The sequence below is a fragment of the Piliocolobus tephrosceles genome, chromosome 10 (assembly GCF_002776525.5).
Source record: "Piliocolobus tephrosceles isolate RC106 chromosome 10, ASM277652v3, whole genome shotgun sequence".
Taxonomy (NCBI): domain Eukaryota; kingdom Metazoa; phylum Chordata; class Mammalia; order Primates; family Cercopithecidae; genus Piliocolobus; species Piliocolobus tephrosceles.
Genome location: NC_045443.1, coordinates 2,612,939 through 2,635,413, shown reverse-complemented (window position 1 = coordinate 2,635,413; position 22,475 = coordinate 2,612,939). Strand labels below are relative to the sequence as shown.

General features: G+C 47.9%; 1 protein-coding gene and 1 long non-coding RNA gene across 2 annotated transcripts in view; both read right to left on the bottom strand.

Moving 5' to 3' along the window:
• CACNA1C (calcium voltage-gated channel subunit alpha1 C) overlaps positions 1 to 22,475 on the bottom strand; it is a 640,117-nt gene that overhangs the window by 411,467 nt on the left and 206,175 nt on the right. The gene's annotated exons all lie outside the window — the stretch shown is intronic.
• On the bottom strand, positions 2,375 to 20,738 carry LOC111520289. The gene is made up of 3 exons (XR_002724625.1): positions 20,575 to 20,738; positions 2,915 to 3,099; positions 2,375 to 2,452 (listed from the first exon to the last, which is right to left on the bottom strand). It is a non-coding gene; the product is annotated as an uncharacterized LOC111520289 (long non-coding RNA).

Genomic DNA, 22,475 nt, shown 5'->3' with positions numbered 1-22,475 from the left:
ATACTTTCAATCCAGGCAACAACCCTATGACATATTCACCGTCACCTCGTATTACAAAGGAGCTAGGACTCAGCAAGTTCTAGTGCCCTGCCCACAGAGCTGGAATTGCTAGAACTGGGGATTTGAATCCAGTCTACATAGCTCCAACATCCGTGCTACAAACCCCCTGATTTCACCTTGAAGCCTGCTGATTCAGACAAGACATTTGAGTAAGCCAAGGAAGTGCTATCTTAGGGCAGTCAGGACAGCATCCCTAGGTCTCCAACATCCTGAAACGACTGCCGAGGATACCGTGAATTCCATTCCTGGAACACGTCTCAGATCCCTGGGAGACCGACCTCCTCTCCAGAGGTTACCATTCCACGCTTGTAGGAGTCCTTGACTCCTTTTCTCATCTCTAAGACACTGAGTGGAGCAGCCCTGGAGGCAGCAGCAGGGATTCTGGGTGGAGCAGCCCTGAGTGTATGTCCCTAATAAAGCCAGGCACAAGCTCCTCGGCTCACTGTTCATGGACAGTACAATTAATCACCTTCCCACCGGGCCTCGTGGTCATCTTCCAGAGTCTGCCTGGTTAGGAAAGGAAGTCCTTTGACACCGATCATTTCTTTCTCCCCAAGAGGGCATTTTCTCTGCCCCCAACCAGCACTAACCCCTCATTCTTATACATATCCTCCAACATATCTGCTCCAAGGTTTCCACTGTGGGACTGCCACCCCGCAGGGCTGCCCAGAGGGAGTCAACACCATTGTCTCTGAAGACACGCCCCTGCCCGGCTGAGCCCAGGGAGGCCCAGAGGACAGTGCCCCAGCACTACCACTTTCCTGATGTCCTTTATCATACCCTGCCCCCAGTCCTCAGTTGCCTTGACATCTGCCAAGCAAGGCAGGCGCTGGCCAGGAGGCTCCCTCTGATGCTGGCTCTCCACCTGTCCACGCTTACCACCTGTGGACTCCAGTTCTGCCGGGCCAATTAAAACATTACATCTTCAGAGCGAGGGCAGTTGGCCATAAGTGCCCAGGAACTTTCCTTGAATCAGCTTCATTTTTCCAAAGGTGAGGTAAAGTCAAAGAAATACTAATCTGGGAGTCAGAAAAGCAGATTTCCATCCAAACTTTATTACTAACTAGCTGTGCAACTTTGGACAAGTTCTTTAACTTCTCTCCTTCAGCATCTTCATGTTTAAAGCAGAAGAATTAGGCCAGGTGATCCTCCAAGCGCAAATATTCAGTGATTCTATGTGACTTGACACAAATTTCCTCTTATCAGAAGGGTAACTTGAGCTAAGTGAATGTGAACATGTAAATGGCAAAATAGGAAAGCTGTTCTGACCACTTACAAGCCTAAAAAGTCACTTAAGAACTAGGTGTCCCCGGTGTGCACCCATCAGCACCTTGGACCACCGCCCGTATGGCACTGATATGCTCATCACATAATGCCTTGTCTAACCCATGTTCTCCAGTGGCATACAAGTCTCGGTGAGGGCACTGTGCCTTTAGCTCACCCACCGCTGTATCCCCAGTCCTAGTACCACCAGCATATTATAGGCACTCAATAAATATTTGTTGCATGAATGAATTTCCACTGTACAAATCTGATTTCCTGACTGTACCAGAGACCAGGCAGCAAACACACATTTAATAGACTCTGCAGCTCTTCTCTACCCCTTCCCTGTAGATTTCCATAGGAAAATGGACTTCTGATGGTTCTAACAGTGAGTTTTGTCCAGTAGGGTTGCCTCTGGAGGTGGCTAGTTTCCCTCCTCCATCTACCCCCTCCCCAGGCAGTGCACCAAATTCAGGATGACCACTGGGCATAGTGCCTCAAAAGCCACATCCGCTCAGCATCCACAATTTGCTGCTGAGCCATGGGCTCTTTTTTCCCACCTGCTCCTTTTTGGCACATGTCTCGATTCTCATACCCTCCCTCTGTACTGTCTGCACCCCCTGACACTGCAGGAGAGAAGACCCAGCACTTCTCAGGAAGCTTTGGCTCCTGCTGGCTCTGCTAACCACTTGAGGGCACATCTTCCCCATATAGGATGCATTTAGTAGAAAATTAATCAAAGGCATCTGATTTCAGTGAAGCCCTAGTTCTTCCAGCATGGTCCGCAGTGCACGAGAGAACCCTCTTAACCTGACCGGCAGCCTGACGGCTTGGCATTTCTGTATCTTTCAAGGCAGGCTAAGTTGGAGAACAGACTTTTAATTAAAATTTACCTTCCTATACATGTGTTGCCCCACTGTTTACATTGTAATTTTCAGGTGACACATGCATATTAGTGCTACCTTTTGGGTGCTAACAGTGGCAGCTCTACTGATGAAGGCCACACTAAAGGATCCATTGACTGGGTCTGCCAGAGCCACTGGGTAACTGGCACCCTGCAGCAAGGTGATTAATCTGTATATTCTTCCTCATAGCTGTTGTAGATACAAGCATGGGGCGGTGGGTGGTCCTGAGGGAAAACAGACAGAAGGGAGGCACAGACCCACCAAGGACACACAATACAAAATGCAAGGCACCTTCTCAGCCCCGCAGCCAAACTGGGTGGAAAGCGCCACTCCCGAAGACCTGGGAAAAACAGACCCCATCAAGGAATGCAAACCCAGTAATGGACAAGCTGACTCAGAGGGAAAATGGAGTTGCGAACACCTGTGATGGGGGGAGGCGGAAAAGCACTTTTGGGGTGCAATCAACCTATTCCAGGGCAACTGACTATGCTTTCTAGATCGCCAGGGCCAGCTGGTTGATTGGTTCTTGAACTGTCTGGGAAGGCAGAATCTGGGCAAGAGCCTCAAACTCTAGAGGAAAGTAAACAGACCATCATCATGTACTTAGCAAGAAATCCTCACTCCTCAGAGAGATGCTGGCTGGAGAGGGAGGCCGGGTAGGGTAAACGGCAGGCTCTCACACTTACTGCACATTCATGCTCAAGGAGTGGGGGCTGTGGTGCAGGGAGGAAGCTTCAACTGTGCTTCTCCAAAGGACGAGGAAGAGGAAAATAACTGTGTGTCCCTGGGCAGGGCTCGGTTCCCTTTGATGATGCAGTCATCAGTGGAATTCTTGAGGGTCTTCACTCGAACTCAGTGATTAACACACAATCTGACCAATGAATAGTTATTGGATGATGCAAAAAAAAAAAAAAAAAATCAATGATCGGAAATCATTTTCAGCCAGAGCTATACATTAAAATCACCTGGAGAATGTGAAAAAATTCAGATGCCCAGGCCACATCTGCAGAAATTCTGATTCCTGTGTTCATAATCATGATTTCCAAAGTGTGGTCCCAGGCCAGCAGCAGGGAGTCACCCGGGAGCTTTTTAGAAATGCAAATTCTCAAACTCCATCCTGGAGCCACTGAAACTCGGAAGTGGGTGCCCAGGAATCTGTGTTTTAACAAATCCTCCAGGTGATTCTCATGCCCACTCAAGTTTGAAAATGAAGGGCCTGGAATAGACTGTAGGATCCTGACATTGTTTCTGTTAAATGATCCCAGATGATTCTTCTGTGTGGCCAGGGATGAGAATTACTAACTTAAAGACTCACAGGAGCACTCCCAATGGGACATGGCCTGCTTTCCCCAGAATGACAGAATTGGAGAGAGCTTCTCATCAGCCAAGCCCACATCAAGACCACGCAGGCTGAAACTGCTCTTCGGGCACTGATCTCCACTGACCCAACCTTCCTAAAGAGCCACTGAACAAATGAGCAGCCACATTCATTCTCATTCCCTCGTTTCTCTGGAACTGCACCATGTGCAGCCCTGCCTCAAGGGACACTGATCGCTTATCCCGCGACACTCCATGAGACCCGGGTCACGATCACAATCAAGATGAGCAGGAATGACTCAATACTTGCCCGATCCCTCCCCTTGCGAAGGTCAGGCGAGAAGGGTACCCATTCCCAGAAACCCTTCCTCTAGAACATTCCTTGGGAAAAATGGAGAGAAGGGGTTAAAAGTACTGGGAGACCATGAAGGAGGAAAAGCCATAATTTGAGAAACCCAGAAGAGGTCCTAATGGAAAAGAGCCCCTGTCATCTGGGAGCAGGCCCCTGTGGGACCTCCCACATCTGGGCCCGGAGGCCCCCACTGTGCCGGGGTAATTGGGACAGTCAGCCAGGCAAGGCACACAGCTTCCAAATTTCTTGCATGACCCCCCACCCCCACCCCCGCCCACAACACACAGCCCTCACTTTAGATTTTGTCTCCAGAAAACAAGAATAAAAATCTGCTTAAAATTCCTCTGGGGTTCCAACGTGCTTGGGGCACATGAGTAAGGCAGGGCCACTACCAATTTCCGTCCTGAGGCACATTCTTTTGGGACAATGAAGAAATCTTTTCTCCTGTCACGAGCATCGCTCAGTAAGAAAAAACATAACAAAGTCGTAAACATGAGTCCCCAACTCACATTTCCCGCTGTCCAGAGGAGGGCTGCTCATGACAGCCTGAGCCCAGGTCCTGTCATTGTTTCTTGTTTGTCTCCTTCCAGCCTAACCTTGTGACTCTGCGGCCAGAGTGCTCTCGAGGGAAGGACTGCACCTCCTGACTCCACAGCCCCAGTCCTGGGTCCGGCACACAATCCACACTTGATCAACAGGAGCTGCTGAATGAACCTCACAGACCAGTTCTTCAGCCACCCAGAGAAGCCCTGAAGCCAGAACCACTGCAAAGCAGCTGGGTGCTAGGCCATCAGGCCCGGTTACCCATGACATCTTCCCACAGGGTCCTTACTGTGCAGATCCTGTGGACACTAGCCCTTCCCATCTGGTTTTCCTGCCTAAGGCATATTTTCATCTGCTTGTTCCACTTTCAAGTATTATGTTCTAGGAATACTAGCCACTAAGACATCTTCTCAAATTCCTTATTAAAGAACAGGCCAGAGCCTAGGATAATCAAAGTTCTTGTTTCCTACTCCCTTTTAATGCGAACAATGAAACCTGTTTCCCAGGCCTTGGCAAGCTTTGACATTAACTCTAAATGGAAGGTCAAACAGGCCAGTCTTGTTTCAAAGCTCTTTGTAAAGAAAGAGGACAACTGAACACAGAACCGGCCAGGTATAAATGACGAGTATTTAGCTCCTGGTAACTCTGTCCATTCTAATAACTCCAGCAGTCATCCATAATTCACATGAGGCAACATCCGTTGAAACAGCTGAGTGAAGACAACAGCAATGGGACTAGGAGACCTTCATTTTTAGAGTTCAGCCCCTGGGAAACATCCCTGGGCCTCGAACTCCCTGACTGTAACATGAGGGCTGGCCTAAAGGAACTCGCCTGAAAAGCTGTGCAGTTTTAAAAATCCCTGTCTTCAGTGGAAAACAGCTGAAATCCCAGAATGACAGAATTGGAGAGAGCTTCTCATCAGCCAAGCCCACATCAAGACCACGCAGGCTGAAACTGCTCTTCCAGCACTGATCTCCACTGACCCAACCTTCCTCCATGGATGTGGAGGAATACCACCATGGATGTGCTATTCCTTGCACATATAACTTAAACTCCTAATAAAACACTCCCTTCCACTCCCCCCAAAAAGTCCCTGGGTAGGTGCACACCAGCCTCTCTTGAATGAGCACATTAGCAACAGGTTGAGAAAAAGAGTAGAAATACCATCGGATAAGAACATGGGGTCTGGAGAACAGGGAACAGTGGAAGGGAGCCTAGGAACATAGAAAATAAGTCTCATCTATAACTCTGCTTTGAGTAATTCCAGCTCTGCTCCACAGCAGAGTCCTCTAATTGAAGGTCAACCCATTTGGGATGAGGAGGTGTTTAAGGAGAGTTTCAGAAGAGAGCTCCTAAGTTCCGAAAGCTCCTGAGTGGTGGTCAGCACATGCTATGGGCAAGGAAGGAAGGCTGCGATTTCCTCCACCACCTGGGCTCTCCCTGCAGCCCTACCTCACCTTCACAAGTGGTTCCGGCCAGTGGTATGTTGTTAAATGTTTTAACAACTGGCTTTTCGGGGAGAGAGGAGGAAAGCTCTGGTTGTAGCATATGCCAGTTTTTGTGGTGTAGATATTCCCACTACTGCCCATTTCAAGCTATCAATGTAATGACACTGAATGTCCAGTGTAAAGGGTTGAGTTCAGCCAGCTCTCATGAGCCCTTCTCACCCACCTGACCCAAGGAAGAGGAAATTCCTGCTAGGGAACACGCAGGGATGGAATGGAGAGACACGGGGTGTTTCTACAGAGGGAGCAAAGTGTGAGTGACAGGCTGCTGTCAGCACTTAGTGGCCCGTCCCTCCTCCCAGAGAGCAGAAGAGATGCCAGGCGCCACTGGAAGCCAACCCAGAATCTGTAGAAAGGCCCTAGCGGGGTGCCGCTCACTGCAGGGCAGCTCCCACCAGAGGGCAGGCTGGAGAAATGAAAGGAGACACATGGCCCTGGTCCATTCTGTGGCTCCCAGGAAAGGTAACAAGGAGGAGGCTTCAGGCGCTAAGGGAAATGAAGTTTAGGGATCACCGCTAGAAGTTAATTATCTTTGCTGCCCCTTGGAGCAGCGGGCATCGCTGCAGACTCACACTGGAACAAGGCTGAACTGAGAGCCGCCTGCCTGCAGCTTAGGGGCACAACTGTCTCGTCCAACTGCCACTCAGTGAGGAAACTGAACAAAGCAGGACCCCATAGAGTGCACAGGCCCGAATTATGGTAAATTACAAAGCAATGATAATCATTCACATGTGTGTGTGTGTCTGCCAGTGTATGCCTCACTTTCACAGACCCTTTTTCTTTTTACTTCTGATCCTGGGAGGCAGAGAGAACAGTCAGTTCTCTCCCTAAAGAGTTGACAGCATAGAAGCAGGCAGCGTGCCCGCCTGGAGGGCTGTTCTGCACGGCGCCCGGGTCCTGCTCTGCACCCTCCTCCCCCAGCCCCTCACTGTCTCTTCCTTTCAGTGGCTCTTCTCATTCATTCCATCTTGGCAGCAGCCGCTTGTGTAACTAAAACCGCAAGAAACTTTGTTTGGCTTCGAATTCAGAAGAAATTCCAGTAACTCACTTCCCACTACCTAAAAAAAAAAAAAAAGAATCCAGAGCTCTGCTCTAGAGAATTCAGCTTTTCCCATGGGTAAAATATTCACAAAAAATGCTCCCTCTCCCCGGCTTACCCCACTCCCCCGCTGAAGCCCCAACATCTGAAAGACATTGGCCCCTCACTCACGCAGCCCGGCAGAGTCCCCGGCACTTCCTGAGGGCCAGGGCTGAGCTAGGGGGATGGCGGGTTCCTGTTTCACGGCTGGGGCCAAGCAAGTTAAGAGCTGTTGAAAGATGTGCTTGGCTGGTCTCTCCTCACCCGGGTATACTGTTGATTTTTGTTTTCAGTGGACAAGGAAGCCAGGGATGAGATCTCTGAGCATCCAGCTCCTGGATCTTGGAAAAAGGCATAGCCAAGGCCCTCCTTACTCCTCCCCACCGGCCATATCTAATATCTGCTAACGCCCTTGCAAACAGCTTCAGGTCTGCATGAATGAAGAACAAGTAGCTGCTGCTAACTCTGCCTGTCCTAGACCCTTTCTATTGAAAGTGGGGCCCAGGATTCGGACAGAAGGCAGCATCCTCTGGGAGCTTGTTCCAAATGCATCATCTTGGATCCCCATCCTGGATCTCCTGAATCAGAATTGCATTTTCACAAGATTCCCTGGCACCATCTTTAGACCATGTGCCAATAAACGTTTCAGTGTAATAGACACGTATTGGGTACCTGCTGTGTACCAGGCACTGTGCTGGGTGCTGAGGTGATAAAATTCTGAAAGTGGAATCCCTACTCCAGTGAGTATACAAGACAGACTGGCTCGTGGCAATAATGCCCTGTCCCTGCAGGCTGAGTGTGGACATACAGTAAGGGGTCCATGGTCATCCCTCACGGAGGTGAAGGCTCTAATTTGTCCCAGCCCAACCTTGTGACTTCAGATGCGTCCTACCCTGCATTTTCAGTAGAATTCTGTGGCTGATACTGGTTTGCTACCCAAACTCTCCCCTGAAAAAGGTAAGATACTTTGTCAACCTCCCTTGCAGCCAGTTGTAATCAGTTAACTGGATTGTGTCACTAAGAATAAGGAGAAGTAGCCTTGCACCTTGCTACTCAAAATGCAGTTTCCAGCCACACTGACACACTCTGGCAGCTTGATCAAAACACGGAATTTCAGGCTCTACCTAAGATCTACTACATCCAAACCTGTATTTTAACGAGATCCCCAGGGGATCCTTGTGTAGATTAAATTAAGTACTATGCTAGGGACTTGTGGGAAAGACCCTGTTTTATGTAAAAAAAGGGCCAGAGTGTTATTGGCTCCACTCCCTCCTGGTTCCACCTGCCTTGAATGGGGGCATGATGCCTGGAGCCCCACTGACGACCATCTTGCAACCAAAAGGAAATCAACTTGAATATGAAAAGCCAACAGGCTCAGTATAAGGAAGTGGAAAGAGAGGAAGAGCCTTGGTTCTCAGTGGCATCTTGAGCTGCTGAACCAATTCAAAGTCCTTAAGTATCCTGTTGCGTGAAGCGGAGAACATTCCTAACCTACATGTACTCTTTGTTCTTTACATGAGCACAGGTCTTGAGGCAGCTGATCAAGCCTGAAGAAAGCTAAAGATTCTGCTGAGACCTGCCACAGCCAGACTGCAGGTCTCCCTTTCTCTGGCAGGTGGTAGGTGTGCTGTACCTGACCACTCATTCAGCAGGCACAGGTGGCTCTGATCCCGTGAGCTGTGAGGGAAGAAGTGGTTTTGGTCACCTCCTCCTAAGGTCATCGTCTCAGACAAAGCTTTCCAGGCCTACAGGGGAGCCTGAGTTTTCTTCTGGGTGTTTATTTGGAACTCAGTTTCCATAAAGCTGCCGTTCCTGTCTCACTCCTGTGAGAGGCTCCCTAAGGCTTCCCTACTGAGAGGGAAACCCAGGGACTCAGCCCTGCCTGCCAAGAGTGTGCTAGGGCTGTCTGGTGCCTTTGGGCTCACAGGACTCTCCTTACTTTGGGGATAGGAAAGAAGAAGAGGGAGGAAGTAGGAGAAATTGGATGTATCTAATCCAACCTCTAAAGTGTCAAGTCCTGCAAAGTCCCCCAAATTCCAGGAATGTCACCTGCTGTGTTCCCCGCCTCCAGAATCTCCAACCGGCAGTCTGGCTTTGGGGATGGAAGCTCTGGATTGGTTTTGAAATAATAATCATTATAAAATTAGGTACATCCACCTAGGTTCTTCTAAAGGAAGGAAGACAAGGAATGAGGGAGGGAAGAAGGCAGGCAAATTATGTATGGCAAAAAAAGAGAAGATTCATAAACACATAGCATAGGAACTATCCAAAATGAAAGACAGAGAAAAAGAAAGAATTAAATAAAATGAAAGTGCTGGTGATCTGTTTGACAATGTCAAGCAGCCTAATACATGTGTAATCAGAATTCTCACAGGAATGGGGGGAGAAGCAAAAAAAATTTTTTTTATAAATAATCGCCAGAAATTTACCAATTTTAATTTTAAAAATATAAACCCACAGGTTCCAGAAGCTCAAGGAATGCCAAGCACCAGAAACATGGGGGAAAAAAAAAGAATTATACCAAGGCACATCATAATCAAATTCCTCAAAGCAGTGATCAAGAGCAAATGCTAGAAGTAGCCAGGGCATAAAGACACATTTAGGTACAGTGGAACAGACAAGAGTGACAGCAGGTTTCTTATTAGAAACAACACAAGCAAGAAGACGGTGGAATCATAGCTTTACCGTCGTGAAAGAAAAAATTATCACCTAAGAATTCTATACTATGTAAAAATATCCTTCGAAAATAAAACTGAAAAATAAAGACTTCTCTTCAGACACAGAAAAGCTGAAAGATTTTAATCCCAGCAGACTTGCACTACAAGGCATGTTAAAGGAAGTCCTTAGGCAAAAGGAAAATAATATGAGATGGAAGTGTGGGTCTACACAGAGGAATGAAGGGCACCAGAAATGGTACTTACATGGTGAAGTATATATGATTTTCATTTAAAAGATCATTGACTGCCTAAACAAAAATAGTAACAATGTATTGTGAGGTTTAGAACAAATGCACAATTAGCATGTATGGCTGCAATGGCATAAAGGCCAGGAAGGGAGCGATCTAAGTGTGCTATTTTGAAGTTCCTATACTATATGTGAAGTGGTTTAGTAAACTGAAGACAAACTGTGATGATTAAGAATGTATGCTATGAGCCCTACAGCAACTGTTAAAATAACAAAACAATGGATTTTAGCTAATAAGTCAACAGAAGAGATGAAACTGAATCCTTAAAAATACTCAGTTAATCCAAAAGGAGGCAGAAAAAGAGAGAAAAGGGAATAAAGGCTATATGGGACTAATAGAAAACAACAGCAAGAGGTTAAACATAAGCATAGCCAGGTATCAATAGCAAATTGGTTGAATATGCCAATTAAGTCAGGCTGAATAAAAGAGCAGGACCCAACTATCTGCTGCTTACGAGAAATCCACTTTAAATATAAAGACACAAATAGGTTAAAAGTAAAGGAATGGAAAAAGATATGCAGCTGTCCCTCAGTAACTGTAGGGGACTGATTCTAGGACATACCTCCTCCTGCCCCACAGACACCCAAATCGTCAGATGCACACATCCCTTATATAAAATGGTATGATATTTACATATCACCTATGCACATCCCTCCACATACTTTAAATCATCTCTAGACTACTTATAAAAACCAATACAATGTACGGGAGGCTGAGGCGGGAGAATGGCGTGAACCCGGGAGGCAGAGCTTGCAGTGAGCCGAGATCGCGCCATTGCACTCCAGCCTGGGCAACACAGTGAGACTCCGTCTCAAAAAAAAAAAAAAAAAAACCAATACAGTGTAAATGCTATGTAAATAGTTGTGATACTGTATTTTTTTATTTGCATTATTTTTGTTATTTTTTATTTTTATTTTCCAGTGTTTCCAATCTGCACGTGCAGAACCTGAGAATACAAAGGGCCAACTATGCGATACTAACACAATCAAAAGGACACTGGAGTGTCTATATTAATATCAGGCAAAGTAAATTTCAGTGCAGAGGCTATCACTAGGGATTAAAAAGGGCTTTTCAAAACAACAAAGGGGTCAAGTCTTCAAGGGCACATAACAATCTTACATGTTCATGCACCTATTAACAGAACTTCAAAATAAACACATGAAGCAAACCCTTTTCTTTGGAGAAATAGGCCAACTGATTTTAAAATTCATACGGAAAGGCAGAAGGTCTAGAATAACCAAACAACTATGAAAAAGAACAAAGCCGAAGGGGTAACTAGCACTATCTGATTTCAAGACTTATTATTATAAAGCTATAGTAATCAAAGCAGTGTGGTATTGGTGTAAAAATAGACAAATGGATCAATGGAACTGAACAGATGGTCTAGAAATAGACCGCCACATATATGGAAAATGACTTCCAACAAAGATGAGAGAGAAAAGATAACACAGACTGAGATAAAACATTTGCAAAGCACATATCTGATTTAAAAAAAAAACGTATAGCCAGTCAGAATATATAAAGAAACCTCATAATGCAATAATATGAAAATGACCCAAGTATAATGTGTGCAAAAGATATGAACAGATAATTCACCAAAAAGATATATGAATGGCCAATAACCACAGGAAAGATGTTCAATATTGTTAGTCTTCAGGGAAATGCAAATTGAAAACACAATGAGATGCCACTGCATACACATTATAATGACTAAAATTAAAATTAAAAATACTGACCACACCAGGTGTTGGTGAGGCTGTAGAAGGACCAAAACTCTCATACACTGCTGATGGCAGCACAAAATGGCACAACCACTTTGGAAAAGAGTTTGGCAACTTCTTAAAATGCTAAACACACACTACCACATGATGTAACCATTCCACTCCCAGGTATTCACCCAAGAGAAAAGGAAAGCATACATCCATACAAAGCCTCATATACAAATGTTCATAGCTGCTTTACGTAAACAGCTCAAAATTGGAAATAACTCAACAGGTGAATGGATAAATAAACTGTGCTATATCCAGACAATGGAACAAAACTAAGCAATAAAAAGGAGTGAGTACATCCAGAGACACGCATAACTTCAAAATAATTATGCTGAATGAAAGAAGGCAGTCAAGAGAGTCCATGCTGTATGATTTCACTGATATGAAACAATAGAAAATATAAACTAATCTATGATGACAGAAAAGAAATAGCCGGGGTGGGGAGGGCTGAGCTACTGGGATTACAAAGGGGCAAAAGGAAACTTTGGGGGTGATAAATATGCTCACCCTTCCTGATTGCACTGACGGTCAATGTTGAAACTTTCCAAAGTATACACCTGAAATATGTGCAGTTTGTTACATGCCAATGATACCTCAGATAAGCTGTTTTTAAAAATTCATAGAACAGTAGGCGGAACGGGTGAATCTTACCTTCTGTATGAAAATTATACCTAGTCCAAAAAAACATCTTTAAAAATAAATGGCAGATATGAAAGCTGGGAGAAAACATCTGGATGTTTGGTGACTCCACCCATTGGTCTATTTCTATGGAATTTAAAATCAGATGACTTCTGTCCCCGGTACAGACCGTGAGGACTGAGGTTGGCCCTCACTGCAGGCTTGAGGCCTGTCAGCACCCAGCATGGGTGGCCCGGCCAGCCTCAGTCTCTGCTAAGAGTGGTGCGCTGTGCAAGGCATCTCAGCGTGATGAGACTGCAGGCAGTTTCTCCATCTAATGCCGCATGCTCAGGGCCCTCTGGTCTGCTTGCTTTATGCAAGTATAACAGGATCAAGTCCAGTAATGAAGTGTTAAGATGCATTAAAGCAGCACCAGAGAAAACAAGTCCATTTTTGGTGAGCGGTTAGGGTGGGAGGGAGATGGGGACGACAGGAGCCATCTCTTGTGAGGGAGAGGCGGCAGGAGAGAGGCTTCCTCAGCTCCTTGGGATGTTGCCTGGCTGAGACTCAGAGGTGAAGGACTCAAGCCACATTGAACTGGGACCTTCGAGAGGAATGGTACTGGGGGCCTCCTCCTGGAGATCTTTGCAGCAGCCCTTCAGGGTGGGGTGGACCCTACTGTTGCTGCCTGAAGTCTCCTTAGATTTCTGAGCAGGACTGAGGGTTTTGAAGGGGGTTTCTTGTTAGAGAGCAACAACTGGGAAATGACTGTGGAGAAGCAAGAAGTGAATTCCTCTTCCCTACCAGTCCTCAGAGTGTGTGTGTGTGTGTGTCTGTCTGTCTACTAGAAAGAGAGAGAGATGAATTAAACCAGACATTTCCAGGACATGAGTTGCTAGAAATGACTATAAGAAGTCATTGTTAATGACAGTGTTTCCAAGTAATGGCTCACCGGGCCCCTGACCCTGTGTTTCCACACCTTTAAAACAGGGATAATAATAACAACAATAATAATAGCTACCTCAAGGGGTATTAAGAGAAGCACCTAACATATGAGAGTGTTATATTAACTGTGAACTGCTATGCAAATGTCAGCTATTAATATTAGTTGAGGACATAGTTCCTGGTAGGAAAGCTCGATGCCATGATCTTTGTGACTTTGCAAACCCTGTGACGTGCAGGGCTGTGGCAGAGGCGCTGGGATTTTCATGCTCTAGGTAGTTTTACGGAGTAGTTACAGTTTATGTCTGAGACCTTCTCTGGTCTCTCTGGTCCCCGCCCCAGTGATTCAGGCCCCAGCTTCCAGGCTGCCCCAATTCTCACCCTACCCCGCTACCCTACCCTCCGTCATCCCAATGCACCCCAGCTGAACTTGACCTTCCTATGTTTCAAGCATTTCCACAGCGCTCCAAATATTTTCTTAATCAAAAACTATCCTGTTGGGAACCCTATTCTTTCATCAACCTAGTCTCTGCTCTCCATTATTCTGCTAAACACACCCATGCTAATTAAGGTATAGAAACTGTTAATGTCTGCACCGATTCATCTGCCCTGGTAATAGGGGCCATAAACATTTCTCACTGTACTCCACGGGGCTCTAAAGGTGCTAGCAAGATGCATAAGGGACCTCGTTGGAGAATCAGGAGAAGCTGAACAGGCCAGCTCTGAGTCATCCGTTCTTTCCCATGCACTTGAACCAAAGCATCTCTGCTCTTTTCTGGTCTGTGCTGGGTCATGGGGGAAGAAAGAGCTCTTTGTGATGAGATGTTTGGTGATCCCTGACTTACTCCAAAGGTAATGCGAAAGGTAGAAATTCTAGGGAGGAGATGGCAGATCTCTCAAATTCCAGCACCTGGGCAGCTGTCTGCTCCAATCCTGAAACCAGCTCAGCCCACTTTTGGACAGACTGCCACAGAGATTCAGGTTCACATCCCAGACCTGGTGCCAACCAAAGTAGTTCTTAAGCACATCTTTGCCTCTGTGTTAAGTCTCAGTTTTTACTCCGACTAATGAAATACAGTGGGCCCTCTGCACCCACAGATTCAACCAGCTTTGGGTCAAAAATATGAGGAAAAAAATTCATTCAAAAATAATACAAATTAAAAAATAAAACATACCATATGTAAAATACATAAGATGGTGTAGTATGTGCATATAATCTACACACATATAAGGCCATGGGCATCCTTGGATTTTGTATCCGAGAGGGGTCTGGGAATCAGTCTCCCCACAGATACCAAGGGATGACTGTAACTGGGCTCAACGACTTTCCGTCTGGCTCTAAAACTCATGTTTTTTGAGTGCTTGTTGCAGACCACCTTCACCAAAGACCAGAGGGGCCTGCTGCCCAACATCCAGCCTGGAAGCACTGAGTCCTGCCCACTCTATAGTGCTGGCTCTCTTCTCCCACCTAGGCGTCCGTGCCTTAACAATGGTTTCCTCCTCATCCTGGCCCGACCACAAGAGAAAAGGTCAAATCCAGTCTGAGACCGGCTGTCTTCCCACAGAGAGAGGGGAAAGATCCAGTCGTGTTGTGGGCTGAGAGTGGTCACGCTGCCTCTCTTCTATGACACAGCCTCCATAAGCAGGTGCAGATGGAGGTGGTGGGTCAAAGGTGGGGCTGCATGGGGGTTGCGAGCTGGGGGACAGTGGACAGAGGCTGCATGTGGGATGGAGCAGGGGCCTGGGAGAGAGCTAGGTCACATGCACAGAGCGATGCGGTACAGCTGGCAGGCTCACCAGACAATCTGTGGGGGCATGCGCCTTCCGGGAAGACACAGACAGCAGGGCTGTCCCCTGCCGGGTGGTGGTGAGGAGTCGGGGTCCACAGACAGGCAGAGACACACAGTCATGCCTCTCCCTCGCCATTGCCGCACAGAGCCTGACATGAATTGGGCAAAGGAAAGAAAGATCACGTTTGCCGGGCTAACATTGCTGATGATGACTGCTAGCTAGCAGGACAATGATAACACACCAAACACACTGTCGCAACTAATTTTCCAGCAGATCAAAATAAATCAGAAAACAAAACCATCCTGACAGCAGAGAAATGTGGAACCTGTGAAGAGGTAATTACAGTCCTTTCCCCCTTGTTTCACCTGCATCTCTCCCGCCACGGGTGCAGGCATGGAACCCCAGCTGTCACTCTGTCAAGAAGCCCGTGTGCCTGAAGGCTTGTGCAGGGCAGGCCAGACTGGGAGTGCTGCCACTATGCCTGGCTGCCAGGGACCAACATCTACCGACAGAGACATGTGTCCATCCCTGACACTTGAAGACACTGTCTCATCCCAGCTGGGGCCCCACACCAGCCAGCCTGGCACTCCACCATCTCATGTTCTTTCAAACCCCATCAGTCCCTGCTCTAGACTGTACCCTCAGGCCATACCATGGAAAGAGCCCAGCTTTGGAATCAGACAGCCCTGGGTATAAATCCCAGCTTCACTAATTACAGCCTCCTAGTTAGATGGCCTTGGGCAAAAGACGTGAGTTCCAGGGGCCTCAGTTTCCTCATGTGAAAACAGGACACAGGAATGCCTAGCTTATGCAGGGACTGTGTGAATTAGGAATTATGCATGTCAGGCGCCCACTCCCTGGTTTGCTTTCTGAGGGGCTGCTATGCTCACCACCACTGTTCTCTCTCACAAGTCTCACCAGAGCAGTCACGGGCGGCTGAACACTTTCACTGCAACCCAGTGGCTGCTTAGGAGCCTTCCTGGTTGATGAAGTGTCTCAGGATGTCTCTCCATGGGGCAAAAGGAAACGTTCCCTTTTCCAGACCATGCTTCCCCTATTACCTGAAGGAAGCCCTCCTAGCTCAGAAACAGCAGCAGGTACTCGGAGCTGAACGAATGAAGCACGCGGTGAGTGAAATGAACACACGCAGTGAGAACAACTCAGGAGTGCGCATATCCTCTGAGAGGACACCTGGGCCCCACAACACTTTCTGAGGTAACTGCTGGGCGTCCAGCTCAGAAACGGGCCCCATAGGATGATGGCTTGCTGCCATAAAGGAGGAGGCCATGAAGAGAAGGGCACAAGGCTCTAGATCATCATCAAGCACCCAAGTGGGACCTGCCACTCCTTCAACCCAGGGCTGTCTTTCAACACTAAGGCCAGGATAGCTCCTGGACAGGACGCAGGTGAACAAGCCCTGCCTGCTAGGGGCTGCCAAGCACAGCCCATACCCCTTGCATGGACAGTCAGTCAACAGCCGCCCATCAGGGGCTTGTCGGTCGGGCACACAGCCTGCACACATGTGCTGTCCAGGCATTTGCACTGAGGGAAACAGCCTCCTTGACCCCGTCCCATTCTCTGTCCCCTAACCAAGCCCGGGGTCGGAGAGAGGGGGGGTGACCCTCTCCCTTCCCTGCAGGAGCTCTCCCTATGTTGCCCTTTCAGATTTACAAATGTCTTCTCTTAGCCCACAGGAAATCGTGCAAAGTTCCTTGAACACCCCTCCATCTGTCTGAGCTTTGTTTGCCAAGTTACCCCAAGAAGTCTAGCTTCTTTTTCTGGTTTCACTCTGATTTGATTCCCAGAAAAGGTCATATCCCTCTCCCCATCTCCAAAACCAGCAGCACGTCTCCATGGTGCTGGCCGCCCTGCTGGTCCTAACCCAGCATCCTGGAGGAGCTCCCAGTCCACAGAAGGAACCAGCTCTGGGGGTCCCGTTTCTTCTCTACCAGCCTTATTCTTCCCCTGATGATCTGTGCCTGGGCCCTGGGCTCTCCACTCTGAGCTGTTGATACAGTTGGCCCTTTGTACTCTTGGTGATTCAACCAACCACAGATAGAAAATACTTTTTTAATAAAAATAATATGACAATAAAATCATACAAGTAAATGAAGACAATACATCATAAGAACTATTTTTATAGCACTTACACCGTATTAGGTAGTATAAGTAACCTGGAGATGATTTAAGGTACACAAGAGGATGTGCAAAGGTTATATGAAAACACTATGCATTTTATGTAAGGGACTTGAGCACCCAAGGATTTTGGTATCCAAGGGGTTGGGGAGTCCTGGAACCAATCACCTGTGGATAATAAAGGACAACTATATTTAGATTGGAAAGGATAAAAACAGTCACCTGTGCAAATAACTTTTAAAAACTAGACTGTGGTTAGGAAGCAAAGATATCACTGGGACTGTCTAACGGGGACAAAATTAAACTGTAATATGTAATACAAGCAGTTTCTTTTTAAGGGCCAACATCAGAGCCTTGTTTGCCTATAAACTGATTTCTTCTAGCTGTGGACTTACTTTATTCTGATCCTGGGCCTATGAACGTGTGTCCAATAGAACGGAAAAATGTAATGTAGCACTAGTCATAGAAATTGTCCCTGTTTCAGGGAAAGATCAAGTCCCAGGCAGTGGCGACAGCCCTTTTACTGTCATCTCACAGCACAATGCAGAGGAAGCTCCATGTTATGTTACTGATGGGGTGAGAGGAACAAGAAAGCAAATCAACTGACTTGGAGTGACTGCTCTACACAGCCAACCTTCAAACTTCCATGATGCTGGCCCTAGGAATAACTTCCAGGAAGTTCAGCCTTTCTTGTGTTCTTAAGAAATATAGCAAATACACAGGCAAATCTGTAGGTTTTCAGTTTTGGAATATCTGCTGTCTGGCTTCCGGCTCAAGGCGTTGTCAGTAGAGAAAGTAATAGGCTGCTTGGGAGGAGATGACTGATGATACCAGACAGACACCAGCCGGGGAAGCAGGAGGAGGCAGGAGGCAGAGGACGGGGATCCACAGGCATGGGCAAGCCTTCAGGGCAGAACTGGAGCTGGAATCGAAGAATGGATAGGCTTTGGAGGGGAACGTGAGGAAGGAGAGCAGTTCAGGCAGGGTAAGGCAGAGGTGAAAACAAGTAGGAGAATGGGCCCCATCAACAGGTTTTCCTGGTGAAGCAGAGGGTTTGTGGCCAGGAATGGACACAGCCAGACAGCAGATTGTAGACAGGCTTGATTTGGCCTGTATCTCCAGACAAGCAACTCGCTGAGGGTTTGTGAGCAAGGCAATAGCTCGATGGAAGAGATGCTTGGGGGCCACTGGGAGATACTGGTCCCGTTGGTGGCCCTGCAGGTGTTCCATCTCTCCAGAGTCCTAGGAGGATGCTCTGCCCAGAAGAGTATGCTTCTTGAAATAAATAAGAGCAAACATTTGCATGGCACATGGCATGCATTAAGCACTGTTTTCTGCACTTGACACACGTTAAAAAAATGTTTTTAGACACAGTCTCACTCTCTCACCCAGGCTGAGTGCAGTGATGTGATCATAGCTCACTGCAGCCTCAAACTCCCGGGCCCAGGCAATCCTCCTGCCTTAGCCTCCCAAGTAGCTGGGACTACAGGCATGCACCACCATGCTCTGCTAATTTTTTTTTTTTTTTTTTTGTAGAGATGGGGTTCACTATGTTTCCCAGAGTGGTGTCGAACTCCTGGGCTCAAGCAATCCTCCTGCCTCGGCCTCCCTAAGTGCTGGCTTTATAGGAGTGAGCCACCATGCCTGGCCTTGACACAATTTAAATTGTTTAATCTTCATACCGACTCCCTACCATAGACACTATTTTCATCCCCAGTTTATAGAGTAGGGTATCGAGGAACTAAAATGTTAAATAACTTATACCCAGCTAGTAAGTGGCAACACCAGGACTTGAACTCAGGCAGTCTGAGCTGGAATGGAAAGAACGAACCGGCTTTGGAGGTACTCAGAATACCTAACTCATTAAGCTACACTGCCTCATGGGGAAGATTCTTCCTGAGTACTTTTCCCAAGGCTCAGGGCAGCCTCCACTTTCTGTTTTATGTCAAAAGGGAAAACACCCGCTCTGGGACTGCACCTTGGACTTAAAGCTACAGAAATATTTTCCATTTAGAATGAAACTGGGAAGGAGAAACACAGGAGTGGAAGAGCATCTGCCTTTCACCCCAATTGGCCCTGGAAGCCAGGAACTGGATCCCACACCCCACCCCTCACAGGTCCTTCCAACCCGGCCTGAGCAGTGACAGGTGGCTACCCAATACAGGCTGGAGGTGACAGAGCCTATTGGCCCCAGGACCTTGTGGGAGTCAGAAGAGGAAGAGACAGCTGGATGAGAAAGAGCAGTGCCTGCCATTACCCCAAACAGATCCGCGTTGTCCTAGAGAACAAGCCACAGGCCACCAGCCCTCGGCAAAGGGAGTGTCTAGACACCCTTCACCTCTCCTTTCACGCTCACTTCACCCACACCGCCCACCACCACCCAGCCCCTCCAGCCTGGCCAGGGTGGGGAATGGCTGTCTGTGCCAGCACTTGCTAATGATTTCATGTGCTCTCCCCTCAGGTGGAGTAAGTCTTCACCCAAAAGAAGAAATGGAATAGTGGCAATACAGACATTGTGGCATCAGGATGGAGGTGACACTTAGGACCACGAGCCCTACTTAAGACATTGCATGGCCAAGCTTGAACCAGAAAGGGAATCCGATGACTTTCCACTCCTGCTTCCTCCATCCTGGCCTCCTGGGTTCCTGCCTGGCTGGTGGCATGGCTGTGGGCTCTCACCCTAAAGGGTTCCACCACCACGTCTGGAGTGCTGTGGCCCTCACTCGAGGAGACGACTCGTTTTCTCTCGTTGGAGAACTCAGGCCACTCAGCAAGATGATCACCTTGACCAATTCAAAAGCCTCAAAACATTGACTTGAGGGGGTCACTGAGTACGGCACTCTGGAAAGTGTAATGCACTCCAGGTGTGGAGGGGTTGAAGTGATCGAGACAACTGTTCATAAAAGAATCAGGCCCTGCCCTCAAAAACCTGACATTTCACAGAGAAGGAGGGTGTATGGGAGACATTTCAGAATTTCATTACAGCTGGCTCAAGGTAGTTTGCAAGGTAAACACACTAGTCTTGACGACGGAATAATTTGAGAGTCGGTAAGAGCTTTTGAAGCTCGCCTTCTCAGGACGAGCCTTCTGGAGTTGGCTAAACAAGGCAAATATTACAAATGAGCTCTGGCTCCCTGCTGGCTCCCCTAGACCCCTTCCACCCTCTGTTCCTGACCCGTGCCCTGGAAGCCTGGCACCTGGGGACTGCTCGAGGTGCCCGGCTCCCTGGTTCTCCAGCTTCAGATTGGTTTCACCAATGAGCAGTGTCAACAGGAAACCAGAGACGGGAGGGCAGGGAAGGCAGGGTGTTTTCTTTCCATGTCCCCCTACCTTGGTGCCTTGGTCCTGGCAGTGACAACATCCTTCCATGACTATGGTTTCTCCCTCATGGTCTTCCTCCCGGCTCCAGCTGCCACCAGGCCCCCCAAACAGTATTTTCTCCCCTTCCTCCTCAGGCCTTAAGTGGCAACAGCTTCCCTCTACGTTTAGCCCTGAGTGCCTCGATATCCGTTGCTGGTCTCCTTACCCCTCTGTGAATATGCCCCTCAGAAAACTCCATTCCGTTGAACCATCTGTGTAGAATTCTGTTTCCTATTACGATGCCAACTGAACACTGGGTACCCATTCTTTGTCCATAGTCAAGGACAGTTTATACAGAAAACACAAAGCTTCCATGGTTAGAAGCTGGTTCCTGGCTTCCCTGATCGGCTGTACCCAAACCTGTCCTAAACAGACAACCACCATTCTCGTTTTCCAAATTATCCACAAAGACTGTACCTCTGTGTTGTCTAGAGGGCTGTGTGTGATTTTGAATCCAGAACCCAGGGGCTCAGAATTCTTCCACCCTAAACCTTCCTTCATCAGGAACTTCACTTCCATCAGTAGAGAAGAGACAGTCTTTCAAAGTTCATGGAGCCCATCTCCTTAAGCACATACTCAGATAGCAGAATTGAGGCACGTTTAACCTAGCTGATTTCTTTCAGTCAGTCTATAAATCCAGAAGTAATTCCCATGACTCCCTCCTGGCTCTAGAATGAGCATTCCCTCCCGGACTCCTTGGAACGTCTTTTGCATATTGAAGTCATTTTCCTCATTGCTCACCCTTCCCTGAGTAGAGGCGGAGGCATTTTGTAACTGTCAGTGTTTTGACAAAGCGTGAGTATTTAATCATATGCCCGTGACTCCCTGTACCCCACATGGCACACAGGCTTGCTGGTACCTGCTGACAGGGCAGGACAGTGGGCAGAGAGCCGGCAAGCTCCCAAGACATCCGACCCTGGTCAGGGGGTGGGGACAAAGCCAAGGAGGTAGGACTCCCTTTCACAAGATGCTCAGAGTCTGTCTTCTCTTCCACTTCAGGGAGGGGATGCTCAGCCCCGAATGAACAGCACCAAGATTAACTGGGACAGAAAGGACCAACTCGTTCTATCCCTTGTCTCTTCCGGTACTAAATCATCTTTGGCAGATGGTGTTTCTAGCCACAGTCTCCCTGGGAACCTCCCCCAGTGCCTAGCAACCTTCAGCACCGGGGGTCCTTCCCGTGGTTTGGTCTAAATGCCCATGATGCTCCCAGGCTTAGGCGTCCACACTCCTCTGTTCATTAGGGGCCCTCAGAGGCACCCTCCCCCCAGGACACCACAGGTCCAATTGTTCCCTCGCTGGGAGCCCTTGGCCATCCCACCATGGGGCGAATGTGACCTCCCACTCCAGCCAACACCCCCACACCCCCAGACTGCCCAGGAGCATTTGCTTTTCAAAACTTCCCTTTCTTAAAAAAGAAACAATTTTCCAAAGCCCAGGGAGTTAATCCATGAAATCTTCTGGAACAAAAGCAGCTGGCCCAGTCCTTGGATAAGTCGATCAACAAACATGCCAGAGCCCCGTGTGGTTCAAAATGTTCTTTGTTCCAGCCGCCGAGCCTGGATCTCGCTGGATCCTGCCGGTGAGTTGGCTTCTCAAAGTCACATCCCTCTGGCTGTCCGCCCCACCCCGCCATACCTTTGAAAGCTAAACCCTCTTCAGAGGGACCACATCATCACTTTCCCCTCAGTCTCTCCCTCTTTCAGAAACCACCTGATTGAAAATGTTTGGAGCCAGTCAAGGTTTGCTGACAATGGAAACAAACCAGTCCCTGGCACAAGGCACAGGCTGCTCAGTGTAAGTGAAGGCCCCATATGGTTGTTATTCTGGGAGAGAATCAAAGAACCTAAAAACCTGCTTCTTAGATGACA